The sequence below is a fragment of the Solanum stenotomum genome, chromosome 9, assembly GCF_019186545.1.
Source record: "Solanum stenotomum isolate F172 chromosome 9, ASM1918654v1, whole genome shotgun sequence".
NCBI lineage: Eukaryota > Viridiplantae > Streptophyta > Magnoliopsida > Solanales > Solanaceae > Solanum > Solanum stenotomum.
Window position 1 is genome coordinate 41,715,827 of NC_064290.1, and position 6,149 is coordinate 41,721,975.

The window sequence follows — 6,149 nt, forward strand, 5'->3', positions numbered from 1 at the left end:
AAAAAAGTCAAAAATTGTAAAGAGAAGGGACAATGAAGAGAATCAAACGCTAAAAGCGTAATAAATGTTGAAATCACAAATTCAGTGCAATGCTCAAGAAGGGAATAAGTCACTTTATCGCAAATGACTATCATACCCGTCTCTAAGCCTACATTACAAGCTATTAACAAGCCCTACATGATTTTAGTTCAAATGTTATCACATTAGTGGAGATTTACATGAAGACCAAGCCTATGGTATCACAAATTGCATGCGTTGAATATTTTTTTGAGTGTGAGTGGATTTTGTTAAGTATCCCTAAATCAAAACACTTTAAATGTGTGCAAATTGAGACTTTCTTTGTAGTAAGGGCACTTGAAACATGATTTTAGGTCTATTTCAAAACCTTTATTTGTAGCAAGATGAACAATTTTTGTCGTTACTTGAGTACAATTGGGTGCCACTTGAATCCATAGGAATTACCTCGAAGTCAATCTCAGTTGAAAGAGAAAGAATTGTGAGAAATTTTTGTACAATACTAATTGTTGGTGCTAACCAAGTTAAAATATGTTTCATTGTCATAAAATAAATATGGGTTGATACCCACTTTTCAGTAGTTGTCCAAACCAACTTTGTGGACCGTTTCATTGTTGATATTTGTCCAAACTAACTTTGTGGACCGTTTCATTGTTGATACTTGTCCAAAGTAACTTTGTGGATTGTTTCATAGTTAAAATTTTATTTTTAGGTCATCATACCTTTCAAAATGACATTTTTAAAAAAATAATTTGTTATCTCAAATAAAATGATACTTTTTAAAATGGGTTTGTCAAGCCATTCAATATGACACTTTTTATTTTGTTATTCTATTTAAAATTGATATTTTTTTTTTATTCATGATATTATTAAGTTTGAATTGTTTCATTGGTTAATACCATGTTCATATGAGGCCATGTTTGCATATTTTATGTTGCTTTTATGTTACATCTGTTACTAATATTGTTATTGTAGATTTTATGATACACCATTCATATTAAGTTCAAGATTGGGTTGTCATCTCCTTTCAAAGTGACATGTTATGTTCAAATTGGGTCGTCCGCTATTCAAAGAGACACATTGGGTTGTCACCTCGTTCAAAGTGACATGTTATATTCAAAATTAGGTCGTCCGCCTTTCAAAGAGACACGTTGGATTGTCACCTCGTCCAAAGTGACATGTTATATTCAAGTTGTGACGTCTGCCTTTCAAAGAGACACGTTGGGTTGTCACCTCGTTAAAATTGATATGTTCTATTCAAGTTGGGTCATCCGTCTTTCAAAGAGATACTTTGGGTTGTCACCTCGTTCAAAGAGACATGTTATATTCAAGTTGGGTCGTCCGTCTTTCAAAGAGACATGTTGGGTTGTCACCTCGTTCAAAGTGACATGTTATATTCAAATTGGGTCGTCCGGCTTTCAAAGAGACACGTTGGATTATCAGCTCGTCCAAAGTGACATGTTATATTCAAGTTGTGACGTCTACCTTTCAAAGAGACACGTTGGGTTGTCACCTCGTTCAAAGTGACATGTTATATTCAATTTGGGACGTCCGTCTTTCATAGAGATACTTTGGGTTGTCACCTCGTTCAAAGTGACATGTTATATTCAAGTTGAGTCATCCGCCTTTCAAAGAGACATGTTAGGTTGTCACCTCGTTCAAAGTGACATGTTATATTCAAGTTGGGTCGTCTGCCTTTTAAAGAGACATGTTGGGTTGTCACCTCGTTCAAAGTGACATGTTATATTCAAGTTGGGTCGTTCGTCTTTCAAAGAGACATGTTGGGTTGTCACCTCGTTCAAAGTGAAATGTTAAGTTCAAATTGGGTTGTCCACCTTTCAAAGAGACACATTGGGTTGTTACCTCGTTCAAAGTGACACGTTATATTCAAGTTGGGTCGTCCGCCTTTCAAAGAGACAGATTGGGTTATCACCTCGTTCAAAGTGACATGTTATATTCAAGATTGGGTCATAATCTCCCTTCAAGTGACACGTTAAGTTCAAATTTGGTCGTCCGCCTCCAAAGAGACACATTGGATCGTCACCTCGTTCAAAGTGACATGTTATAATCAAATTGGGTCGTCCGTCTTTCAAAGAGACATGTTGGGTTGTCACCTCGTTCAAATTGACATATTATATTCAAGTTAGACCGTCTGCCTTTCAAAGAGATACTTTGGGTTGTCACCTCGTTCAAAATGACATGTTATATTCAAGTGGGGTCATCCGTCTTTCAAAGAAACACGTTGGGTTGTCACCTCGTTCAAAGTGACATGTTATATTCAAGTTGGGTCGTCCGCCTTTCAAAGAGACACGTTGGGTTGTCACCTCGTTCAAAGTGACATGTTATTCATATCCTCCTCCTTTCAAAGAGGTACGCTACATTCATTACGCAATTTTGCAAGTAACATTGAAGGAATTTGAATGTTGTTCATTTTACAATCAATCCTTGCTTTTGGCTTATTATTTTCATCCTCATTGGCGGATGTAGAGTATTGTTCAAAATCTCTACTAACGTCTCATATTGTTTTGTTCAAAGTTTATCAAACCAAATTTGGGTTCGTCAACTTTGTTTGACCAGGATCTCTTTCTTTGATCCTAATCAAACAAAGGAACAAGTTGTTGACACCAAATTTTGGTCTGTTATTTCTAAAGTGAATACTTTTTAAGTATTTTATTTTTTAAATAGTTCAAAGTACATTTTTTGTCATTTTAATGCAATTTGTTGATAATTATCCTTCTTCTCAAATTATTAGGATTTTTATCGGTTAATTCTATTTATATTATTTTATCACAACCGGTTGAATACGTTCAAATATTCGTTCATTTTTTATAAAATCATTATTTCTGTTAAACTATATTTTTTACATGTCATTGGTTACGTTCATTACATTTCTTAATATTCATTTTATCTGTTACATTTGTTAATATTCACTTTGATATTTTGCACAATCCAGAAATTCATTCTGCTATAGATAATATTTTATACACAGATATTTTATTGACCGGTGATTTTGGCTCACGGTTTTAAAACAGTGGTATGTAGTTTCAACTCCCTATATAAAGAATAGTTTGCCTATTAGATTAAGGGGGTGCTGGATAAAATTTAGGGGTATTTTCAGATTTTATTAAGTCTTGAAGAAATTCTTTTAGGGTTTATAATTTTCCGGTGACAAATTCACCGAAGCTTCGCCGGATTCTGGCGAATCCACCACCAAAATCCCATTTCATTTTTCCCATTTTTTCAGCCAAAACAATCAGTGGGTGTCACCAAACAACAACCAACGAAGCTCCTCCACCAAAAACCACCAGAGCCCCACTGTTTAACGCTATTAATGGCAAACTTCCACCTCCAAACCTCACTGCCAGACCACACATCACCAAACCACCATCTAGCCTTCTTCTCCATCAGTTCACACCACCATCTCCTCCGCCAGACCCCTAACCCATTTACCCTTGTTTCTCTTTCCTTCGATTAGAAACATCCACCCAAACCACCTCTGTTCACCACTTTCTCCGACCAGAATAGCCAACAATAGCGAACAAAACCCTTTTCAAACCAACGAACAACTATCGCCAGACCCACCAAAAGTCAAGCCCAAACCAATTTAATCAAACCCAGCACCGGCGAGCTCACTGTCGGAGCTACCAAACCAAAACCCCCTTTTCATTTGTTCTCTTTTTTTTCGACAAGTTAACCGCCACATCCATATAAACCAGCAACCAAAGCTCCGAAAAACCCCAACCCAAACCCCCCCCCTTTTTTTTTTCTCATTTTCCGGGCAGCAGTTCCAGTGAGGAACTCAAAGCTCCGATGAATCGAAACTAAATGAACCAGTCCCTTCCCCTTTTCCCTTAAGGATTTTGGTTCATTTTTTAAGTATTTCGTCCAGCTCTTTCTTCTTCGGTGTGGCTCCATCGCCGGCGAATAATAACACAACAACGCCGCTGCCGTTCAAAGCTCCGACAAGCAACGATTCCATATCTGCCCGAAAATGGTAATATTTTGACAATCGTATTTGGTCACTATTTTGTTCTTATGTTTATATTAATTATTGCATTATTTTTCGTAATGTTGAGCTCTTTCTCATAATTTTATTATTATTATTATCATTGTTTGTTCATACTGTGAGTTTGTCTCTGTTGTTTATTGTTATTTTTAATTTACTTATTTAATGAGTTATTTAGTCACAGTTAAAGTAATTATGTTTTGCTGTAATTATATTATGATATCTAGTTATAATTAATGCAATGTTTCATTTTCTGAGATGTTTTACCTTAATTTTGCAATAGCTGAGATGATTTCTTTTCTTTTAGTTATTATTTTGATTTTTATGTTAAGCTTATTTTCCAAGCATTTATTTTTTGTAAAATATTAAAAGCTTTCCAATAAGTTAACTTCTGTGGTAGACATGCCTCATTTTGATGATACATTGTATTCATTATTATTGACACATTATTTTCTTCGTGTATTTTGCTACTTTCACTTTTTCGTTGTCATTAATGTTATATAGGTTACAAGTTAAAATGACCAATGAAAAAATCTCTTCATCGGTTTTGGAGTGCTTCCCAATGTTAAAAGATGAAAAATTAGTTTAAGTTCATATATTTAGTTTGTTAAAATTGACCGATGAAGAAATTACCATCGATTTCCAAGGCCTCCCATGTTAATAAGACGGGTTTTTATTTTTCAGTTATTATTTAATTCATTAGTTTTACTCATATTTATTTTTTACAAACACTTTTACTAAGTTTCTTTACAGGTACTCGGAGGTGCTTTCCATTGAAGCTATTTGAATTAGGTTCGAATTATACTCTTATTCATTATTGTATATTATAGATGATAAGCAAATTTAGGCCGATTCCTATATTATTGTTTTATCATATTACTTGTGTATATTGCATGTTTATTATATTTGTACATTATTTTATTATCTTCTTCAATTTGAAAAAATGAATTCAGTCGCGACCCACATTTTTGGATTTCTAAGGATGCCTAACCCCTTCCCTTTAACACTTTTACCCCTTTCCCTTTTTAAAAATTCTTTTAACTCTTTAAAAAGTTGAATAATTATATTTTGGCGAGTCACCGCGACGTTGCGCCCTCTCAAAGGATGTCAACATATCTATTATGGTCTTCACTCCTTCTTCAAATTCTGGTGGAGCATCTTCGACATATTTCCCTTCTAGAGGATCATTTTCATTGAAAGATATATGATAATATCAGACAATAACTTCTAGCTCTTCATCAATCTTCGTTTGAGGCAAGGCATCGTGCTCGTTCTGGATTGTTACATGATATAAGGAGCCTACAGTTTCCCCATCTTCTTCGCACTTCTTGGTGTAAACCACGGTATGAGTGTTTGCCTTTAGTTTCTCTTTACACGAAACTATAAGTTTCACTCGTTGCCTTATTCTAGAAGGAGTCAGACTATTAAAATCCTACTAGATTATAGGTGAGGCAAGTGTTGTCACTCTTACATAACTTCTCTAATGCTTGTTATTTTGCTTCTTCAATGGACCTAACCTTTCAAATACAGAAGTTGTTGTAGTCGATTTTCCAAGTCGATCAAAGATGAAAGGTCTTTTGTTGGAAACAACAGAATGATATTCTACAATGATATAGTTTTTCCTATCACTTTTTATGGAGATGCGAACTAGCGAAGGTCGTTTATAGCCTAAGCCTTCGTGTGGTTGTCTAGTTGTATCCTCCAATGGAAGTTTCCCTAATTTTGATGGCTCATTTGGGTTGTATCTAGCCTTCACAAATAACTCATAAGCATTTGGATCATAGCCTTATCTCGTTCGTTATGTAGGGAGTGCCACATCTCACACTTGATTTTTGAGCGATGACTTTCCTGATAGCTTCGAAGACATGTTTATTGCATCAATCCATCTGATAGGAAGAGTTAGTCTCGTAGTGTATATTTTTTGAAGGTTAGATTATTGACCTTCCTCTTTCTTTACCTTTGAAATGTAGCAAAGTACAGAAGTCAACTTCATCTTCCAAGACATCATCCTCCTTTCATTTAGAATCAGACAAGATCCTTTAGTGTTAACTTTGATTTTTCCGTCAGCCACATCAACTATTTTTCTAGCAATCTTATCAAACTTGATTAATTTGATGTCATTACATTT